The sequence below is a fragment of the Semicossyphus pulcher genome, unplaced genomic scaffold (assembly GCF_022749685.1).
Source record: "Semicossyphus pulcher isolate SPU_LCO1_2020_fin unplaced genomic scaffold, fSemPul1.0.p SCAF_23, whole genome shotgun sequence".
Taxonomy (NCBI): domain Eukaryota; kingdom Metazoa; phylum Chordata; class Actinopteri; order Labriformes; family Labridae; genus Semicossyphus; species Semicossyphus pulcher.
This window is the reverse complement of record NW_027211697.1, coordinates 14441269-14464143: the sequence shown is the minus strand read 5'-3', so window position 1 is coordinate 14464143 and position 22875 is coordinate 14441269. Positions and strand designations below refer to the sequence as shown.

Below are 22875 nucleotides of genomic sequence, written 5' to 3'. Positions count from 1 at the left end.
AGAATAAAGATTGACGCAGACAGTGGAATATATTGACCAAAAACACTGACCAATTTACTTTCGGTCATCATGAGGTGTACAATTCACCAGTATTAATTCGCTCTCTTCCAATCTCTGCATTCTCTATTTGTTTACACCAGTTTAAGGTTCTTCCACAGAGTCTATAAAGGCAGATATCATTCTAAAGTGTATGTCACAAAAATAGAAATATGAGAAAAGTAAAACACTGAAAACAATAAAGATATCTCACAAGAACTTTTCTTGTTATATTTTAATTTGTGTTGGATTTACTGCAAATTGCAGCCCAACCACTCTTCTTCTCTTGCTCAGTGAAAGCAGTCTGGCTTTTACTTTCAGTTACTGGAGTGTTTGACACAGTTTTGTTTTAGTTTTTTCAGACTTTTTTCAGACTCACTAAAGTATTTTGAACAAATTATCTTTGCTTCTGCCGTTGTTTTATCTCCAGGTTCACACCAGTCATTGTGTTTTTCAATTCCATTCCGGGTTTTTATGAGCACCATTAGACCAACAGCATGTGCTCATACTTAACCCAATGAGGCTTAACCCTGGTGTTCTCTTTTAGGCTTACTTACCTTACTCCAGGACTCCATAGTCACCGACTAACTAAGCTAAACTTAGGCCACGTCCATGAAAGCCACTTAAATTTCCTGGTTTAACTAGTACACATTAAGGCCTACTCCTGGCTTAATTAAAGCCTTGTCTGTGAAACCGGCCCTATATGTTCACTCTGATACTCTAACTTCATTTTGATATTTGTTGATCATCTTGCTTTGAAATATTTTTTTAATATTACACACTTTCATTTCCATTTCTACGCCATTCCACACATTTACTCCATATACTGAAACACATCTTTGTTTTACATTTGTTCTGTTCTTGTTGTTGTGAACATACAGGTCCCTCTCAGTTCAAACTGACATTCTCTTGTTTGGAACAGCCTCCGGATACAGTCTGGTGACGTGTTATTGAATGCTTTGTACACGAGTGATGCTATTGTAAAGTCTACAAGCTCACTGAATTTAAGTGCCTGTGAATTAATAATTTATTTGTTGGTTCTCGATAATCAGCTCTGTTTATAATTCTGATCACTCTCTTCTGCAGCAAGAACATCGGTTTTTCCCCAAACCTCCACACAATATGTAACGTATGGAAGTATGAAAGAACGACACAATATATGTAATGAATTTACGTTGAGAACATCTTTTGTCTTATGTAATATTGCAATGGACTTTGATATTTTGGTTTTAATATGACTTTAGAGCAACCAATTAAAAATGCTTTAGTCAACATATCACACAAATTAAACTGAAACATGAGAGGAACGACTCATCACACTGAACATTCATTCTCCTGTTTCATTAAACAGTAACTGAGATCCAAGTTAAACCCAGTTTCTCTCTGTGAGGAGGAGTCAATGCAAACTGTGATGTCTTCCTCCTCTACTTATGTGACTGCAGAGAGGAGGACAGAGAACAGTGGACACACAGTTTAACATGATGGACTACAGGACAGGACTGCTGCTGTTAACTGTCTGCTGGGCAGGTGAAGATCATCACTATATTCATGTTACATAGCGTATATATCTGTCAGCAGCTGATTTCACTTGATGTTTTTATCCTCTCTCCAGGTGTTGATGGTCAGACTCTGACACAATCTGAACCAGTGGTTAAACGTCCTGGAGAATCCCACAGACTGACCTGTACAGGCTCTGGATTCACACTCAGCAGCCACTGGATGCACTGGGTCAGACAGGCTCCTGGAAAAGGACTAGAGTGGATCGCTCTCATCTACACTGATAGTAGCGGCAAACACTACTCTCAGTCAGTTCAAGGCCGGTTCACCGTCTCCAGAGACAACAGCAGACAGCAGCTGTATCTGCAGATGAACAGTCTGAAGACTGAAGACACTGCTGTGTATTACTGTGCCAGAGAGCCACAATAACACAAAGCATCAGCAGAGCTGAACAAAAACCCCTCAGTGCCTGAACACTTGTAACATGAAGCCACCAGAGGAGGAGCCCTCAGACCACTAATGATTATAACAACAGTTCACTGTTAAGAACAGAACAGACATATTTAGAAACAGGAAAAGTCAAAGATTATAATGTATAAAAAGATATTTAATATACAGTGAAGTGTCAACATGTGAAATAGTGACATTATTTCTCTTCACAACTCTGTCTCAAAAAGGTTTCCATGAAACAAATGAAACATTAAAGATGGAATTTCTGTCTTTGACTAAATAACATGGGGTTAAATGGCATCTATGTTCTGAGGGCTTACACACGTTTCCTCACTTTGTTGTTAAAGCTTCATTAATATCCACAAATGTTTTCTACACATTTATTCCTGCTGTTTTTTTCCTAATGATGTTCTGAGAAATAAAACTGATGAGAACTCAGTGAGAAAATAAACAACAGAAAGAAAAACTCTGAAGGTTTGATTTGTTGGAAAAACTCACTTTGGCAAAACTTTAAAACTGATTAATTGTTGTCAAAGTCGTCACATCATGCAGCCTGAGCTCCAGAACGTAGAGCAGGGGTGTCCAAACTACGGCCCGTGGGCCAACTGCGGCCTGTGGTCCATTTCTAATTTGCAGCAATTCCTAAACACAGAATGGAATATGGCCCGCATGAGAAAATAAAGCTTGTGCTTGACTGTATTGTACGTCTTAGTTTTGACACTAGGCGGCGCTGCTGTCTTGAACAAGGCAGCTTCTCCGTCCTCACAAAACAGGTGCAATCACTCAGAGAAGATTTTGCCACGGGTGATTAAACATGAAAACCAAAGAAACACAAATTAGCAAGTGAGTGCAGAAAGTTTCAGACACGGTGGGAAAATGAATATTTCTTCATGGAAGTCAAGGGGAAGTGTGTCTGTTGGATTTGCATTGAAACTGCTGCAGTGATGAAAGACTACAATGTTCAACGACACGATGAAACCAAGCATCAGTCCGACACGTCCTACACTGGTGCCGAGCCACAACAGAAAGTTAAGCAAATGGCAGCTAGCCTGTTAGCTCAACAACAGTATTTTTTCCATCCTAACAAAACACAAGAAGATGCCACAGTCACCAGATACGAGGTAGCTCAACTCATTGCCCGACACGGGAAACCTTCCTCAGAGGGTGACTTCATCAAACAGTATCTCACTAAAGTGGCAGGAATAATGTGACCAGAGAAAATGCAGGAATTCAACGTCAGCACGTCCAGAAACACAGTCGCCCAGCGAATCCAAGACTTGTCAGCTGACTTAAAGCATCAAGTGTCAGATGAAGCTCGTGCTTTTGATTTCTACTTGATTGCATGTGATGAGAGCACAGAGGCCACTTTGTTCATTGTTTGTTTGCAGGAATTGACGAGAATGTTTGACAATAACTCTGTGCCAAGAAGGTCCAGCTTGGCGACGTGATGAACACTTCTGAAAACATATTTCGAGCTCGAGGGCTCTATCACAGAGAATTTCAGGCTCTCCTGAAATCGATGCTGAATACGGGGACCTAATCTTCCAGTGTCCAAAGAGCAGTTTGTGCCACAGCTTTACACACACATGAAAGCCTTCTGTGTGAAGCTCCGTCTCTTTGAGACACAATGAGGCAACTTCAATGCTGCACACTTCCCCACGCTGTGTGAAATTAAGTCTGCTTTTCCAAAGGCCAACTTCTCTGCTAAGAAAGGGAAATATGTGTCTGGGATCATTTTTCTGCTATTGACAAAGACATGCAGCTGTTCTCTACCTCCTTCTTGATGGATGCAGAAGAAGTGGATGAGAGTCTGCAATTAGAACTGATGGAAATGCAGTGTGAAGACTCTGAAGAATCAACATCAGCTTCTCTTTGTACCCGACTTCTACTGGAGCTTAGAAGAGGCCAAGTTTCCTCTGATGAGGCGCCAAAAAGAATGATCAATCTTTTTGTCTCTTCATACAAATGTGAGCAAACTTCAATACACGAGAGGTGAGGTAAATTAAAGTGGCCCAGTTTCTCTCTGTGAGGAGGAGTCAATGCAAACTGTGATGTCTTCCTCCTCTACTTATGTGACTGCAGAGAGGAGGACAGAGAACAGTGGACACACAGTTTAACATGATGGACTACAGGACAGGACTGCTGCTGTTAACTGTCTGCTGGGCAGGTGAAGATCATCACTATATTCATGTTACATAGCGTATATATCTGTCAGCAGCTGATTTCACTTGATGTTTTTATCCTCTCTCCAGGTGTTGATGCTCAGACTCTGACACAATCTGAACCAGTGGTTAAACGTCCTGGAGAATCCCACAGACTGACCTGTACAGGCTCTGGATTCTCACTCAGCAGCTACTGGATGCACTGGGTCAGACAGGCTCCTGGAAAAGGACTGGAGTGGATCGCTGCTGATGCTGGTGGTAGCACCAAATACTACTCTCAGTCAGTTCAAGGCCGGTTCACCATCTCCAGAGACAACAGCAGACAGCAGCTGTATCTGCAGATGAACAGTCTGAAGACTGAAGACACTGCTGTGTATTACTGTGCCAGAGACCCACAGTGAGAGACAATAACAGGAGAGTCGTACAAAAACTACTTCCTCTATTTACAACCATCAACTTTCAGCTGTCTCAGCATCACTTTGTAAAAAGGCCTCTACAACTTATATTGGACCAAATGTAAAATCTAAAAGTAAATAAAAATGTAATAATGATCGCAGAGTTGAAGTTCATAGAAAAAGAAAAACAGCTGATCGGTCTGCGGCTAAGCAGCCCCATACACAACAATGTGATGCTCTGTGTGTTCTGACACCTGTCTATCAGAACCAGCATCAACTCTTTCAGCTCTTTCAGCTACAGTAGCTCTTCTGTTGGATCAGACCACACGGGCCAGCCTTATCTCCACACGAGCATCAATGAACCTCGGCTGCCCATGACCCTGTCAGCAGTTCACCTGTTTTCCTTCCTTGGACCACTTTTGGTCGGTACTGACCGCTGCAGACCGGGAACACCCCACAAGAGCTGCAGTTCTGGAGATGCTCTGACCCAGTCATCCAGCCATCACAATTTGGTCCTTGTCAAACTCGCTCACATTCTTACACTTGACCATGTTTTTCTGTTTCCATTACATCAACTTTGAGGACAAAATGTTCTCTGGCCGCCTAACATATCCCACCCACTGACAGGAGCCATTGTAACGAGATCATCAATGTTATTCACTTCACCTGTCAGTGGTCATAATGTTTTGGCTGATTGGTGAATATTAAATGACCCTTGGCTGCTTGATCTCGAGGAACTTGAGTTACAGATCAAGTCTGTTCCAGCTGTACGTTCTGGTGAGGAGGAGTCAATGCAAAACTCAGATGTATCATATGTAAAGCAGAGGTGATTTACAGTCATGCTTTCATATAGTCAGAGCAACACTGATGCTTCATATGTTTGACTCTATGCAAACTCAGTGAGCTTCCTTGTTACTCGGCTATAAAAGCTTCACATCAGGCTGTCAGTGGAGTTCACAGCACGTCACTTTAACATAAAGCATGTTTTCTGTAGCTCTGCTGCTGCTGTTGGCAGCTGGATGTGAGTCTCTCTGGATTTGTCAAAGTCAACAGTTCTTCTTTTGCACTTTAACTTGATCATTTCTTACAAAACATGTTCTTTATTTTAACAGGTGTGAAGTGTGAACAGTTGACACAGCCAGCCTCTGTGACTGTGCAGCCAGGTCAACGTCTGACCATCACCTGTCAGGTCTCTTATTCTCTTAGCAGCTACTGGACAGCCTGGATCAGACAGCCTGCAGGGAAAGGACTGGAGTGGATTGGAATGAAATACACTGGTGATTCATACTGCAAAGATTCACTGAAGAACAAGTTCAGTATCGACTCAGACTCTTCCAGCAACACAGTGGCCCTCATTTATCAAACGAACATACGGCAGAAAACTGTGCGTACGACCATTTCCACGCAAGCTTCGGCATTTATCAATTTAGACGTGAGCGGAAGCTACGATCAGATCTCACGTCAGGTCTGAGCTTGTGTACGCAAATCTGAGTCTGTGGATTTGCGGTGCAGCACAGCAAAATCTGGCTGAGTCTGAAAGTAATTATTAAACAAACCTCAGCTGTCATCTAAGCATAAGCAGCCACATATTCAGAACAGATCAAAGAGGATTCTTAAAACGAATAAAACAAAATGATTATTTTTTTAAATCCCACGTTTTTACTGATACCACTTTTTTGTAAAATAAAAAAAATATGATAGGCTAAATATCCTTAACATGACAACTAATTATTCAACATTAAAATTTGAAATAATAATAAATACAAGCAGAAATCCGTGTTTGCAAATGAACTCAAAATAGCCTTTGGTAAAATTGTGCAATTGTTTTTGAGCACAGGTTCAACAGTGCGCACACACGCACACGGGTCACAGTGGAGCACTGCTTCAGGTTGCTCAAGGGCAGGTGGCTCTGTCTTGGACCAGCGGGGGGAACGCTGCTGTATACCCCAGAGACAGTGTGCGAAATGATTTTGGCCTGTTCAGGATTGCTCAACATTGCATTGGTAAATGGAGTGCCTTTTGATGTGCCGGCGCAGCCAGAGGAGCCAATGCCCAGGGAACCGTGGCCAGCACAGCCTCCACTGGGGGCTATACGGAGGAGACAGGACCTCATCCATCGCTTTTAAAATGTAAAGTTTACCTTAAACTTTTGCAAACGTGCTGCAGTATTTAATCAGTAATGTGATGAAGTATCTTAGGTGAAATTGGCTAAAGGCATACTAAACACAGACAATGGACAACATTTAGTCATTTAAACATTTTATTAAGGCTTTTTTAGGGTTTCGTTAATTTCTTTTAATGTGTTATTTATCGCCTCAAGTGTGCCGACAACTGAGGCAGCACAGCACGGGGCGCGGAGGGCACGCGCTCGCTCTCTGCAGCCTGACTCTGTGGGTCTGGCTCAGTGGGACCGCTCTGGGGAGGAGAGCTGGCCGACATACTGCTGGTGCCTGGCTCTGAAACATTTAAACATACAATAGAAATATATACCCATGTAACATGTGTAATCCTAATTATTTGTAAGAAATTTGTAAGTTATTGAGAATTTTAATCAAACCCCAGCCAGAGTCCGTTCCTGTACGGCAACGCTGTTGACTGCCTCCGTTATCCTCTTCCACACAGCGTTTTATGAGCTCCTTTAATTCCATTTTTCAGACTGCCAAAAAGCACATCTTTGTTTTGCTCCACCTCAGATGTGAGGATGCCGATTAACATCTCGGAAAAGTTTCTTTTCTTGCCAGTGTTTCTTTTCTCCATGTTTGACCTCAGTGGGCGAGGCCTCCAAACCAGGAATATTTAAGTTGCGTAACATGTTAATGACGGTCGAATTCAGCCGCCGCATTTATCAAGACCGGATCAATCGTACGCTGGGATTGGTCAGATACGAACGTTTCATAAATCACACGTGTGTCCTGTCGTAAGACCAATTCTGCGCTCAGATCTGCACCCGTTTTCACGCAAGATTGATAAATGAGGGCCAGCGACTCTAAACGGACAGAATGTGCAGCCTGAAGACACTGCTGTGTATTACTGTGCCAGAGAGCCACAGTGAGAGACAATAACAGGAGAGTCGTACAAAAACTACTTCCTCTGTTTACAACCATCACTGGGAACATTCAGTTCTCTCAGCATCACTTCATAAAAACTGAGTGTTATTATCTGTCAGTGATTAAAATGATGGTTATTGAATGTTTTTTCTTTTCTTTTATTTGTTGGAAGGTTTAATTCAGGTCCAACTTCACAAAAACAGTGAAATCATTTCAGTTTTTACTTGTAAGAAATGTTCACAGACACTTATGAAAGATTATGTCCTGTTTCAATGCTGATTAAATTCATTTTAATTAATGTGGTTGAACTGTGTCCATGTGTATTCAACATGTTAAAGCCCTTTATTATTATTACTGCAATATCTACAGTGGAGTGGGCATTTGTGATGGAACTTCTGAGGCTTCCGTTAAAATAAGCAAAATGAAACATAATTCTACACAAAGAAAGTCAAAAACAAACAGTAACCACCTCTTTACAGCGGTTTGAAGAGACATCCAAACATCTAAACACATTTTAAAGAGTGGGAAACTGAGTTTAATTTGATGTTCAGAGAAGAAGAAAGCTGTTAATCTTCAGTTTTCACATGAACTCTTTTAACAGCAGTGTTTTTTGTGTTGATTTACTCATGGCTTTGCCCGACCATACTGCTGTTAAAACAGAGGAAAATATGATCAAATATGACTGGTCAATACAAAGAGATGTTCTCTCTGTGAGGAGGAGTCAATGCAAACTGTGATGTCTTCCTCCTCTACTTATGTGACTGCAGAGAGGAGGACAGAGAACAGTGGACACACAGTTTAACATGATGGACTACAGGACAGGACTGCTGCTGTTAACTGTCTGCTGGGCAGGTGAAGATCATCACTATATTCATGTTACATAGCGTATATATCTGTCAGCAGCTGATTTCACTTGATGTTTTTATCCTCTCTCCAGGTGTTGATGCTCAGACTCTGACAGAATCTGAACCAGTGGTTAAACGTCCTGGAGAATCCCACAGACTGACCTGTACAGCCTCTGGATTCACAATCAGTGGCTCCTGGATGAGCTGGGTCAGACAGGCTCCTGGAAAAGGACTGGAGTGGGTCGCTGCTATAAACACTGGTGGTAGCACCAAACACTACTCTCAGTCAGTTCAAGGCCGGTTCACCGTCTCCAGAGACAACAGCAGACAGCAGCTGTATCTGCAGATGAACAGTCTGAAGACTGAAGACACTGCTGTGTATTACTGTGCTCGACACACAGTGACTGGAGGAGGCTGAGCAGCTGTACAAAATCCTTCAGGACTCATCTTTACTGCACTGATCGATCAACAATAACTATAGAATTCAAAGGCTGTCTTACAGTAATGATCACTTACTCATGTAACAGACAATAACAGAAAATCCATCTGCTAAAATAATTGTCTAGATATAAATTAAATAAATACTACATGTTTACATTATTGTTGCATTATTGTTTATATTATTTGGCGTCTAAAATCAGTCTCAGTATGAGATTGAAAATAATACTGCAGTTCTCTTTATAGAAACACTAGATGGCAGTCAGTGTCCAGTCTCTCTCTGCTCTGTTACTGTAATGAGACACTCATGTCTACGGTGGCCAGCAAGGGCAAACGTGCTGCAACAGCCCAAACAATTTTGTTTCGAAGAAATGAGCTGCAAATTCAGAAACGATGTAAATTCAAAAACACAAGCAAAAGTCTAAAACAAATTCAACGACGGAAACGCGCTGCAAATGAAAAAACTGCTGCAAAAAAGCCAAAACAAATACATTAACATCAAACACGCTGCAAATACAGAAACGATGCAAAGTCAAAAACACACAAACCCAGAAAACACATGCAAAAGAAAAACGCTGCAAACACAGCCAACACAACGGAAGAGCTCCAGGCCTGTAGGGGGCGCTCTGTGTGACAGGTTAGTATTAACTGGAGAGAGAGGGAGACGAGACAGTGAATTTATTACCTCTCAGACTTTCTCATTTTAGACGCTGCTGGAGCGGAGCGTCTCTGTTGGTCATGTACTACTGACAACTTTAAAATATGAGCAAAGAAATCACACACTTTTGTTGAGACACGGCTCCCGATCAACAACTAGCTTTACTAACTTAACCGCTGCTAATTGTAGCTTCTGTTAGCCGTGCAGCTAGTGGTTCTTTATGATTACTCTGTCCGGTATCGGGCTCCGAGTACAGTTAAGTGTCCGTGTTAACTCAACTAGCAAAAGGTAGTTTGGGTGTTTGGGGTTATCTCGTCCGCAGCAGAAGTCACGGCCGGGCCGCTACCATATGGCCAGAGACCAACACTGCTCAGTTTGAGAACAGGGAAGACAGTAGCGTGGTGGTTTTCTTGCAGAGTTCGGCACCAGTGAGATTTCCCATCTGAACCCCCACTTAGGCTGTCTTCTGTGTCACGAAGCTGCCTTCTTGTTTGCTTTTGTTTTGGACTTTTGCTTGTGTTTTTGAATTTACATCGTTTCTGAATTTGCAGCTCATTTCTTCTAAACAAAATTGAAAAACTAAATTTAAAAACTAAACACTAATAAAAGCATAGACCTAACACTAACACCAGAAGCAGTGGAAGCAGACGGCACTGATTCAGCCCATATTCTAACATTAGCTGCAGCCAAATGCGTCTTGGTGTATGTGTGATGTTATAAAATATGCAGCTTTATATTCTTGTATTGCGTTCACATCGTTCACATCCTGCTTGAAAAAATAACATAAAACATCAAGAGAATTGCACTTTCATTTATTTTCATATTTTTGTAAAACAATCTCTAAACCATTTTAATTTTTATTTAAAATAAAATCCACTGATTTTCTGACCAAGTCAGAGAACTGTGTTGTCTCCTGCAGATGTGGTGAGGTTTTGTCATGTACTTTTGTCACTGTGGTAACTGATAGCAGCTGGGGTGACGACACAGTGTTACACACTGTAACCAAAACCTGTTCATACATTCATCTCTCTTTTTAATCGAAATGGCAGCAGAGCTGCTGGTGAATGACCATCAGACTGTCACAGGATTGGTTCAGTAAAAGTACTTATGTTCATTTCAACTATGGAGATTGTAGAAATATCGCAAAAAACATGTTTAAGAGAAGTGAAATCCTGTGTTTATATGCAGAGAATATTGTCTGACTTGACTCTGCATTTACTAAACTGAGTCAGCATAAACGATGTCAGCTATAAAGTCATATTTAGTTTGCTTTGCAACATAATGCTTTTGTGACTCTGTGGCTTTGCAGAAATAACTGTGGCTGTATTCTTATGTATTATTTTCCCATTGCATTGAGTTCATGTTCATTTTATGAAAACACTGTAAACATTGTTTAAACATTAATTTACCTAAAAAAATACTGAACTCTTCATCAATGATGAAGATGAAGGATGATGGTAAGACCAGGATAATAAAGTTAAATCTTTCATTTGTAATTTCAGTTGTCAGTTAAACTGTAGTAAATATTATATAGAAAAGAAAGTGGGCTACCATTAATTATAAATGGTACTGTATAGCATAGCACAAATACAATTCAGTATTGTGTCATTACTCTCGTGCACATGAGATAGTAAATCGTGGCCTCGTTTTAAATAATGGTCATAGATTCTCGAAGCTGCAGCTTCGCTCTCATCCTGATGGAGCTCAATTCTGCCACATAGGCACTTTGTACGTCTACTGCCCAAACTTTGCTGTGTTTTAGCCCAGACGCCCGGTCTACGTATAGACGGCAATTAGACTTCTATTAGCTGCAAAATGCTTGCTGGGTAATTCCGTGAGTGCAACCTTAAGAAGTCCAAACTGTGCAGTCGGCTGACGCACGGACATCTAAGTGACATAATGAAAATAGCCACTGCTCAGAAACTAGTTCCTGATGTCGACAGGCTGGTAAGAGCCAAAAGTGTCGGGTGCAAGTGAAAATGCGAGTGTACGGCATTCATCCGCGTTGTACGTCTTGTTTTGAAAGTGTGTCTGTATGTGCGGGGGGTAAGCCTTGGACAGCCTGTACTGATTTAACACCTGGTATTAACAATAATAGTAATGTCTTAATGACTTCACAGTAAACTGGTGAGAGGTGCCTCCTCCCCATCCAGCTCATCATCTGTGAGAGTGGAGGTGCGGACAGCTCCTCTCCTCAATCATACATAAACTAAGAGCAAACTGCACGGAGAAGAGAAACTTTATGCTTGTGTTTGTGCTTGATTATCATTAACACAATATGCTTTGGGAATTGGACCTTGAGACAGGCCTGACATAACCCAGCAAGCAAAAGCCGTCATTTAAACAGATGGGCTCGATATAGGCCCGATTTAGTCTGGCTATGTGTAGCAAATTTCAGCCCGAATTTTAATGAAGTAGATTAGTTAGTTAGTACTGTTATGACATCAACGTGTCAGAAACACATTTTTGTTTAATCATTTTGTTAATTTGTTCATCAAAGCAATGAAAGGGTGATGAAAGTAATGACATAGCTTCATTTCTCAAAAATCATTTGGCAGTGGTATGTGAAATACGGTCCACACAAAGATGTAATTTCAACACATTTTATTTTACATACAAAAACCATAAACACCGCGCTTTATGGGCTGTGTGATGTTAATAATTACATTCAGAGACATCATAAAGGGAACAGTTTGGAACTTTTTCCACAGAAGAAGAAAAACTTCTTTGGCTGTGCAGCTCTGACTGTGAATGCTGAACGATCCCTGGATGCTGACGTAGTTCATTAATACCTAAGGGACATGTGATTAGACAAAGTGTCCGGTAGCCGACAGGGATAAGAGCTCAGCTTGAATACATGCATGCAGTGATGGAATCCCAGTCGATCCTTTTCTGCTTAATATTTTTTGGGTTACTGTGATGCACTGCTCACTTACATAATCATTTTAGCCACTATGAGACTTGAAAGTTGCTGTAAATGTGTGTCAATGTGTGATGAATCTTGTGACAGAAGCAGGTGAAATCTGGTCCGAACACAAACGTTTAATCAAAGTCTTCAAATAGACGTCTACTGAATTATCACGGACAGCCCAAATTTTGCCGTGTATTAGCCCAGACGCCAGGTCTACGCAAAAGATATGAGAATTAAATGTGGTCTGTTAAAGCTGCAGTAGGTAGCTGTAATAATGAACTTAATCTGGCATTGTTAATACAAAGCCCTGAACAAGGACATGATACATCTCCTCTATTCCGTTGGTAAAGAAGCCTAAATAAACCCTAAAATATTACAGAAATAGAAAAGAGAACACCTTCCACTGACTGTTAAATATTTGATTATTATTACTTATGCATTGATGTAGCTGGAAGATGTGGAGTTCATTTTAAACTATTTTGTAATAGTTTTTTTATTATAGGAATGTTGTCACAATAATATAGAGTCTAGCAGGTTTGAATAAATATAAAAATGTGGGGTGCCAGTCAGAGTCAAGTCTGACAAATAACAAAAATAAAGGACAAAAATAGTTTTCTGGTAAGCTGGCGTTCCTCTCCTCCACTCAACAAACAACACATTAGCCTCTGACATACAGTATATAAAGATATGTCTGGGTTTTCCACTGCATGGTTATTTTGGGAGGGTGTGATTGGGTTATTGAATGATTGTGGCTGCTGACTGTGTGAATGAACACAAGGAATATTGGGCGGTGTTATTTGACCCAGATCGCTACAAGAGCTTAAAGGGACACCTTCCGATGTTTTGGTTTGCCCAACCTTTTGCCAAATCTGAACCATGACATGATGAATGGAGATCCTGATAATAGTTGCCAAGTTAAACAGAAAAAGCTTGTAAGCTGTTTTGACATTGCTTCTTGAAGATTCACAACCGAGAATAATTAAAAATCCTCCAGTAAGAACTGAGTCAGAATGACTAAAATCCATACGTTACCTAAACCTAAAAAGTTAATGGACTAAAACATGAGATACTTTCAGTATGGATGTTGTGGATGATTGAGTGGATATGACAGCCCGATATCATAAACCTATTTCCATGTCCAAGTAATGCAGCTAAATCAAGTATATCTGGTTATCCACGCTGCAGTAACTGAAGGTGACAGGAGGATGTGATAAAGCTGTACACCAACTGTTGGCAAACACTTAGTTTTATATAAGCCCCACCACAGGAAAGGAATACCTTTAGGGAAGTGGTTAATAAATGGTACATTGGGGATTGCTTTAGTCAGTGAAACATGTTTGCTTTTCATGGTTTTTTTCATTATAAAAATGTATGTTGGTTAAAACTGTACTCAAACTAACATTTAATCTTTAGTTAAAACATAAGATCAGAGTAAATATTACATATATACACTAATTTACTGAGTAAGTACAACAATTTAGAATATGATACAAGCTCCCAAGTATTTTCCTACTATAGTTCAATTGAAACCTCTCCTTACATTTCAAATGTCATTGATATCACATAATTTGACCTCAGTGGCGTGAAAGGCGTCTTTGAGGTGCTTGTTTTTGTATGTTGGATGTGTTGACATATCACACTGTGACAATGCTTTTGACATCTGGGGAAAAGGAACCATGGTGACCGTCACATCAGGTAAAATAATTCATTTTGGTCTTGATAATGACAATTTGGTGATTACACAGTTAAATATAAGGTATTTTGACCTCAGTGGCTTGAAGGGAGTCTTTGAGGTGCTTGTTTTTGTATGTTGGATGTGTTCACATATCACACTGTGACGGTGCTTTTGACATCTGGGGAAAAGGAACGATGGTTACAGTCACATCAGGTAAGCCAAACACTTATTTTGTCTTTTTAATTTGTTTGTTTGATTTTGAAGCAGAATTAGGAAATCCAGTTTTGACTCCGTAAGTTAATGTATATCTGGAATACTGTATGTTAAAGGTGTTAAAATCCATAGACTCAATTTAAACTGAGCGGATCCAATTTCAAAGTTGGTAATTGCAGAGGCCAATGTAACTATGTAATAGGGTAGATTATTACAAAATCACACACTATGGAACATGTAGATGCTTGAGATCCAGGTTTTTGTATGCAGCGGTTAATTATTTGTTGAACTGTGACAACTGGGCTTTTGACTACTGGGGAAAAGGCACTATGGTCACTGTCACTTCAGGTAAGTGATTTTAATATGTTTGATTAGTGAATGAAACTCCCATTGATCCCATTACTAATGCAATTTCATCTTTTTTCATGTGGTCACAAGTGTTGAACAAGGATATCATAGCCAACAGTATTTTGTAGGCTGGCATAGAATCTCTGATAATATTAAAACTCCTGGCTGGTAGTTCTATGGACAGGTTTATATCTAACTTTGGTTTTGGCAACAGTTCAAATCAAACTGTTTGATGAGAAGTTATTATTAAGGGATATTACAGTAAAAAGTAAGTTTTCGTGTTAAGTCCTTATGACTTTCTGAACTGTGACAACTGGGGTGCTTTCGACTACTGGGGAAAAGGCACTATGGTAACGGTGTCATCAGGTAAGATTTGCACTGCTAAATCCCTTTTTAAGTTACATTTAAATTGCTAAAACCTCTAAAGATTTGGAGTGTCACAAAATGAAAGTGTTTTACTATAAGGGTAAAAAAAAAAACCCATCTGTTCGCCGGTAAAAATTCTCTGAAGACACTGGTGAAGATTTATACTAAGTGTATTTTATTTCATTGGAAGAAAATATATGACAAAGCGAGCATTATTAAAAGTTAGAGTAGAGTAGAGTAGCTCTCAACGTTAGTAGACAGCCTTTTCAGACTAGTGGTTCAGTAATTTCAGCGCTGTGTTACTATGAAGCTTTTGACTACTGGGGAAAGGGTACAATGGTAACTGTTACATCAGGTAAGAATACTGTTTAATCTCAAACATATTTGCCTAATTTAAACAAAAGTTAAAGTTAACAAAATGATATGATGCCATAAACTCAGTACTGTATGTTTGTCAAATGTACAGCTACACTCCATTTACCTTTGAAAAAATAACAATGATTATCATCAAAGTTACGGACTAAAAGTTATCGACATTTATATTTTAAAAAGAGTAGACCACAAATGATATTACTGAGGGAGGCTAGTTCATCAAATAACATCTAAAGAAATGTGATAAGATAAAGATGTATGTACGGAGCGCACTTCTCTCATTCAACATATGAAAAGGTTAAGGTATTAAAATGTATCCTTGATTGCAATGCTTTGCTATGCTTTTGATGAAGTAAGCCAACTTCATTCCATTGTTAACTTATGTTTGATGAAAAATATCTTATTTTAAATGTTCACTTCACTTTTTTAACGGCATTTTTGTTTCTACTTTGTTAGCATGTGTTTCCAAGCCAACCGTGTATCCTCTGATACAATGTGATTCTGGGACTGGTGACCTGGTCACTCTTGGCTGCCTTGCCACTGGCTTCACACCGTCCTCAGTGACCTACACATGGAACAAACAGGGGTCTAACTTGCGGGAATTCACTCAGTATCCTCCAGTACTGAAAGACAATGTTTATACGGGAGTCAGTCAACTCAAAGTGAGCAGACAGGACTGGGACAACATGAAGCCCTTCCACTGTGTTGTGACAAATACAGCAGGAACAGGACAGGGGACATTCATCAATCCACGTAAGTCTTGTGTTTAGTCATATATAAATGCCTTTATAGTAGTTGATTTGAAATTTAGCAGGTTAACATGGCAGAGCTGTTAACATATTTTAGCATTGTGAAACAATTTAAAAGGTTTTCAAATTGATTGTGATGACACAAAGCGTACATGTATTGCCAGTAGATAACAGTAGAATACAGTACCAAATACATAAGATCCATTTCTTACGGTGCACTAATCAATAATAATAATACATTGATAAATGTTATTGGTGCAATGTGTCTCTACTAGTTGGTTTTATTACTGTGTTCTTTAGAGGTGTTATCAGAGGTAGACTAACCCCGTCATTGTACCTTTATCCTGAGCTGATATTTTGACGTTTGAACTAAAAGTAAAAGTGAGCCATCACTGTTGTAATTGTTTTACAATATACTCAATTATGAAGGAACGTGAACACAAAGGAGAGCACAAAAAAGAATTTAGCTATTAAAAGGTTAGAGTGTTTCTAAGGTTTCTAATGTCATAATGAGCAGACCTGACCGGTTAACCAAACAGTGTGGTGGAATGAGAAGGTTGGCACTTTCTCGTGCACATACAGCTGCTGACTCAGTCTATATTATCTATTACTAATATTCTGCATGCCCTCTGCACCTGCTGAAGAACAAATTATTGTTGTGTGCTCTGCTTCTTTCCATCTATCTGCATAATCATAGTGATGCAGATAGATTGAACCTTTATGGTGATAATTAATGTTCAAGTTAACTCCATGTTTGCTTGCCTGAGCAGTCAATGTATATGCAGAAGCGAGCATCAGAGCTCTGCTGTTCAATTGTATTTTCCTCGAGTCCTTCTGCGCACTTTAAAAACAAGCTAAAGAGATCCTTTGAGTTTTATCAAACTACATGAACCTCTGCTTCTGCATATATATATTATACACACACACAGACACACACACACACACACACACACACACACACATCCCCTGCTTGCGCATACATATATTTGTTTATATCTTTTTCTTTTTCAGATATGCCTTATCAGATACCAGATGTTAAAGTGTTTGTCTCATGTTATGAGGATCAGGAGGTTGCCTTCACCTGCATTGCCAGTGATTTTTCACCAAGTAATCAAAAAGATCAAATGGCTGAAAAATGAAGCACCAATAGCCGATGAAGCAAATGTGATGAAAAGCTCTTCTGCAGAGAAAAAGACAGCTAATGGACTGTACAGTGTTTACAGTGTTCTCAAAGTACCAGCCAGTGAATGGACTGAGAGCATTAATTATACATGCGAGTTTGAAGGGAAAGGTCAAAATGGTGCAACGTTCAATAGATCCACTGTGTCCTACAAACAGACGTCCTCTCCCTCTAGTAAGTAAATGAATACTAATTATTGAAACATTTTGTGTGAATTTCTATGGTTTATATTCTCATTGGTTTGCAGCCATTCCTGTCCAATAATGTTTCCCTTATTCCTCAGCCCCAAAGGTGACGGATGCAGTGAATTAGCTGCTGACGTAGTGATCAAAGACCCTTCACTGGAGGACTTGTTTTCAAAAGGAAAAGGAACAATAGTATGTGAAGTCAAGGTAAATACGCCATCAGTAGAAGAGGTACGTTGGGAGGACGAGGAAGGAACTGAAATCGCTAATGCCAAATCGAAGGACAAAAAAGGACGTGGAGGCCTTTACAGAGTACCACTCGAGATCACATTTGAGGACTGGACCCGGGGGATAAAACCCAGCTGTGTTGTTATTCATCCAGATTTACATGAACCGCTCAAGAAACCCTTTGAAAGGAATATTGGTAAGAAAACTGAAGGGCTGTCTTTATTTTTTCTAATCATGCCATCAAATCCAGTGATCTTTCTCAGCTGATTATGGAGCAGAGATTGTCTTCAGCACTGTATGTGTGGCAGGAGGTTTAATGTTTCTCTCATGCTTGCAGGAGGACCGACTCGGCGTCCTTCAGTGTTTATGCTGGCTCCAGTAGAACATACTAGACAAGAAATGGTGACCTTGACTTGCTATGTGAAAGACTTCTACCCTCGTGAGGTTTTGGTGTCTTGGCTTGTTGATGACGAGAAAGCAGATTCAACATACACGTTCCATACCACAGAGCCTGTAGAAAACCAAGGATCCTATTCGGCTTATGGCCAGTTATCGCTCAGCCTTGATCAGTGGAAACAGAGTGATGTAGTGTATAGCTGTGAAGTGTCCCACGAGTCTATGGCTCAACCAAACTCAACCAAAGCTATTGTCAGGTCCATTGGGTACAGAATGCATGAAGGGAACAACCTGGTCCACCTCAACATGTTTCGACACATGCCAATACTGCCTTTTTAAAATGCGTTGTTGTCTATTGAATTAACTGACCGAACAACTGTTTAAATCTGGTCTTACCTCGAAGGTTATAAAGTATATAACCCTACAAAAAATGACTCAAATACTTTTGAAATCCAAAAACCAACATTTAGCTTTGAACGTTTTACTTAAACTATGAAGGTCATAATTATGAAGATGTCAGACAAGTACTCATTGTGATATTTTATTATACAGTAATGTAGGCCTAACTGGAAAAGCAGGACTTTGATGACTTTGGTGCATTTTCACTCAACATTTGTTTTCTTTGTCTTCACAGGTTAAATGAAACAAGGTGAACTTTCTGTAAGACTTATTTTGTCTGCCTTTTTTTCATTAACTTAAGAGTCATTATTAAGAGTATTGTGTAAGTATTTTCCTTTGTTTTAATTACAAAAGCTTTATGTCTGCTGAACAAAAATGTTTAAATGTCATTAACCATTGATGTTGATCCATTTTTTGCTTTTCCATTTAATTGTTCATACTATCTATTGTCTAAATGTCTATTTCACCAAAAAATGTTTTAATACGTAACACTTATTTCTTGTTATTGACATTTTAATTGTTTTATCATGTTATTTATTGCATTACTCTGTTTATCATCTCCATTGCATCTGCAAAAGACAAAAGTTCTCGGTTCTATTATTAAGAGACTTAAACCTTCAGCAGGTCCTGACAAGCAATGCAAAAACTATAGTGCATGTACACTGACATGAGACGACATGAGATATTTAAATGTGCACTCTGTTTCTCTTACTGGCATAACCCCACCTCACACCTGGAGTCTGTGATGCTCCGTTGCTCATAACTTTGTTTCACTTCTGTAATTTGGTGCTTTACTAGGGGCGGCTGTGGCTCAGTGCTAGAGCCGGTCGTCTTTCAAACGGAAGGTCGGAGGTTCGATCCCCAGCTCCCTCACGCTCAGGTCGAAGTGTCCTAAATTGCTCCCGGTGGCATAGCCAACGGGTATGAATGTGATATCTGATTGACAGTTGGGCACTTTACGTAGCAGTCCTGCCATCAGTGTGTGTGAATGGTTGAATGTGAAATGTAGTGTAAAAGCAGCTTTGAGTGGTCGCAAAGACTAGAAAAGCACACAAGTACAGTCCATTTACTTTATTGGGAGCTGGGTGTTACTCAATGCTTCCGCCTGCTGCTTGCCCTGATCACTCTACCCTGTCATGCTGCAACATCTGTGCAACAGACTTCCAGCCTTCTCTCCACCTAACTTTTAGGACACACACCATCTAGCCTAGACACAAAGGTATTACCATTTACAATTCAGGCCCACATAATGTAAAGGTATGTACAACTGCTGATATGATATCAGCTCATTTTTTATAAATAAACATCTAATAGTTAGAAAGAAGCAAGCAAAGGTAAAATAATACTCTCTCTCTCTCTCAGGACCGCAGGTTCTATCTCCAAACATCAATAAAATCAGCAATAAAAAAAAGGTCATAACTTTCTTCAAGGATAGGCTTATACTGCAGTACATTGTTCTCACAATACCAACACCCCTGTGTTACTTAGACTGTCCACAAGAGTGAGACAAAGCTCCACGTACAGCAATGTTGAGCTGCATCCTCTGTGAAACACCAGCTGGGTAGACATTTGATGATTCTGAACTGGACTTGCTAAATGCTAAGACACAGAGGTACATTCACTTGAAGAACAGAGACTGTTTTTCTAACCATTTCTGTTCCTCCATACATACACATGCAGAGTTACTGTCAATGTGTGCACATTCTGTCTTTGAGGTAGAACTGCTTGTTTGTATTGTTTATAGATGCCGATGGTCTCTTTTCCCATTCCCAGTGGAGTGTAGTGCTTTCAGTCTCTTTTCTGCTGCGTCACCATCTGACGTCACAAACGTGCCGGGGACAGGGTTAGTAAAGGTTTTTATTGTACCTATTACTCAGTCTGTTTATCAAACTCGGCACCCACAACTTGGAACGATGTTCGAGCGCTGCTTGGAAGGAGACGGGCGGAAATTGTAGCTGAGTTGACAAGGAGTCACAGAAGTTACCGACGTAGCATGGCATTGCGCCTGAAAGGGGGCGGAGATTAGCGTGTCAACATGGTTTTTGTGTTCCCATCAATGCCGATTGGAGACGAGGCGATAATTACCCGGGTCTACTGCAGAGTCATTTGACCCGGGTCTGAATGTTGATTGTAGCCTTTCCCATTAAGAAAAAAAGATGAGTGTTCCCGGGTGTTAGAGGGTTTTTCGACCAGTGGGGAAAGGGCTTAAGAGAGAGTGTTCAAACATGGTTAGATTAACGTAAGTGGTCCATTCAGGAGACAGGGACTCATATTGGCCCCCGAGCCCACGTTGAGGCACAGATCTTATTCAACATTAAACAGAGCTGAATAAAATTCCAACAAGGTCTTCCACAACATCTATACTTTGATGTTACAAGGGTGATTCCTTTCTTCCTAAACCCTCATTTACAAAAAAACATTGAGATTTCAATTATTTTCATTTTTGGAAATAATATAGTGTAATTATAGTTAATTATAGTGTAATAGTGTGATTAAAAAGCACCTGTAAAGTGCCTTTGAGTGTCATGAAAAGCGCAATATAAATAAAATGTATCATTATTTTAAAATTAAACTGAAATTTAATAAGTGAGCCACTTGTCCTAAACAGTCAAAAAGTACATTTCTATCTGATGCTACTTCAACAGACAACCATAAAAATATTGTACCGACAAAAATTGTGACAACTTCAAATCTTCAATACAAAAACAAAAAGACACTTCACCCGTCATAGCTGCAAATGCACAGGTGTTACTCATAAAACTGATAGCTGTTTTATCAGTGTCCCAGTGAGCTGTGATAAAAGAGCCTTTGCTATGTCTTAACTTAAGGATGAGCTCTGTCTCCTCTTGGACCCTTTAACAATATAATGTGATTAAAATGTTTTTCTTGCTCTTTACTTTAATTAACGGGTTTTGCCTTTGCCGAAATTTCAACGTCATGATGCGGATTAGTAAGTAGTAAACATGAAGCTTTGTCAGGTCTGTCCTCAAGAGGAAACTACTTTTACAATGCTGGTTTGTTGAACGGAGGTCGGATTGATCATTTCTTATGCATTTGAAGAAGTCGGGAAATCTAAACGCTGAACGGCTTTTGTGACACCGTGTCAGGAAATGTAACTCAAGTTGAACCTTGATCTAGATGTATCTTTAGCTGTTAGCATGATGTCTGTTTATAGAGATTAATAAAACACTAAATCATCGCCAGACAGCCGCTGATGGGAGCCGGGATGTCATCTGCCTGCTTTTGCTCTCCACACAGACTGTTTTTCCTGCATACGCAGCAGCCTGCTGATATGTGATTGGTCACAGCCTACAGATTAATGCAAATATTAGGTCTGTGGGTAACATGAGCTTTTAAAAAGTATGACATATACATGTATATTGACAATATGTTTATACTGATGACATGTTGGCACTGCAGTAAATATTGTTTGAGAAACTGACCTTGCTTGTTTTGTTCATCTTCTCGTTCTTCGGTGGAAAAAAGCAGCCAGAGTGTTAAGTTTATTACTGCCACCAAACCATGGATGCATGTTCTTCCTGGAGTGACCTTTGTTGTTACTCACTCCTGCAGTCCTTCCAGGGTGGATCGAGCAAAGTTCCCTTCAGTTTTTCAGACAAAAGGAACTACACTTGTTGGCTGCGGGGATACCCCAACTCATGGGAGTAGACACATGAAAGGCATCTTATGTGAAGTCTGCAGAAAGTTTGCTCTGAGGCCTTCGTGGAATGGATGAAATGTGGATTTGGAGAGCATTTCTTTGTTGCAGAAGAACAGTGGTAGAAATTCACGGTGGGAAATGACGTTTTTTGTACGTTTTTGGAGTATGTTTGCTTTTTCAAACATAGAAACAAAACAAGCTCCTCAGACTGGATCAAGTTTCCATTTGTTGGTAAGCCTCAGAAAGAAATACCTTAAGCAGCATCAAGAAGCTGCAGCATCTGTTGTCCGAGCGTTTGTTAGACCTACCTGTAGGGTTGCAAGCCTTTAGGGAAGGTGGCCTGTGGGTAGGATAAGTTTGTGGCATAGACTGGCAGGTTTGTTATGTTTAGTGAATCTCACCTGTGTGTCAATTGTAATTAACTTTAATTACTCAACATGTGTGAAACATTGTCCATCAGCTTTGACTACAATTTGATAATGATGATGTATAATTGATGTAAACACAGTTTACACCAGAGGAGGAGCCCTCAGACCACCAATGATTTCAACATCAGTTTAGTATTATAGCAGAAAGAAAAACTTTAGACTTCTTCTGTTTTTATTTGGGAGCAGATCTTCAGTTCAAGTTAGTGAATTTAAAACAGTAAAAGAAGGAACGAGTG

At 39.9% G+C, this 22875-nt stretch overlaps 1 pseudogene; it reads left to right on the top strand.

Annotated features, from left to right (window-relative positions):
* Positions 1-1514: 1514 nt before the first annotated feature.
* Positions 1515-18490, top strand: LOC138602570 (immunoglobulin gamma-1 heavy chain-like; annotated as a pseudogene).
* The last annotated feature ends 4385 nt before the right edge of the window (positions 18491-22875 follow it).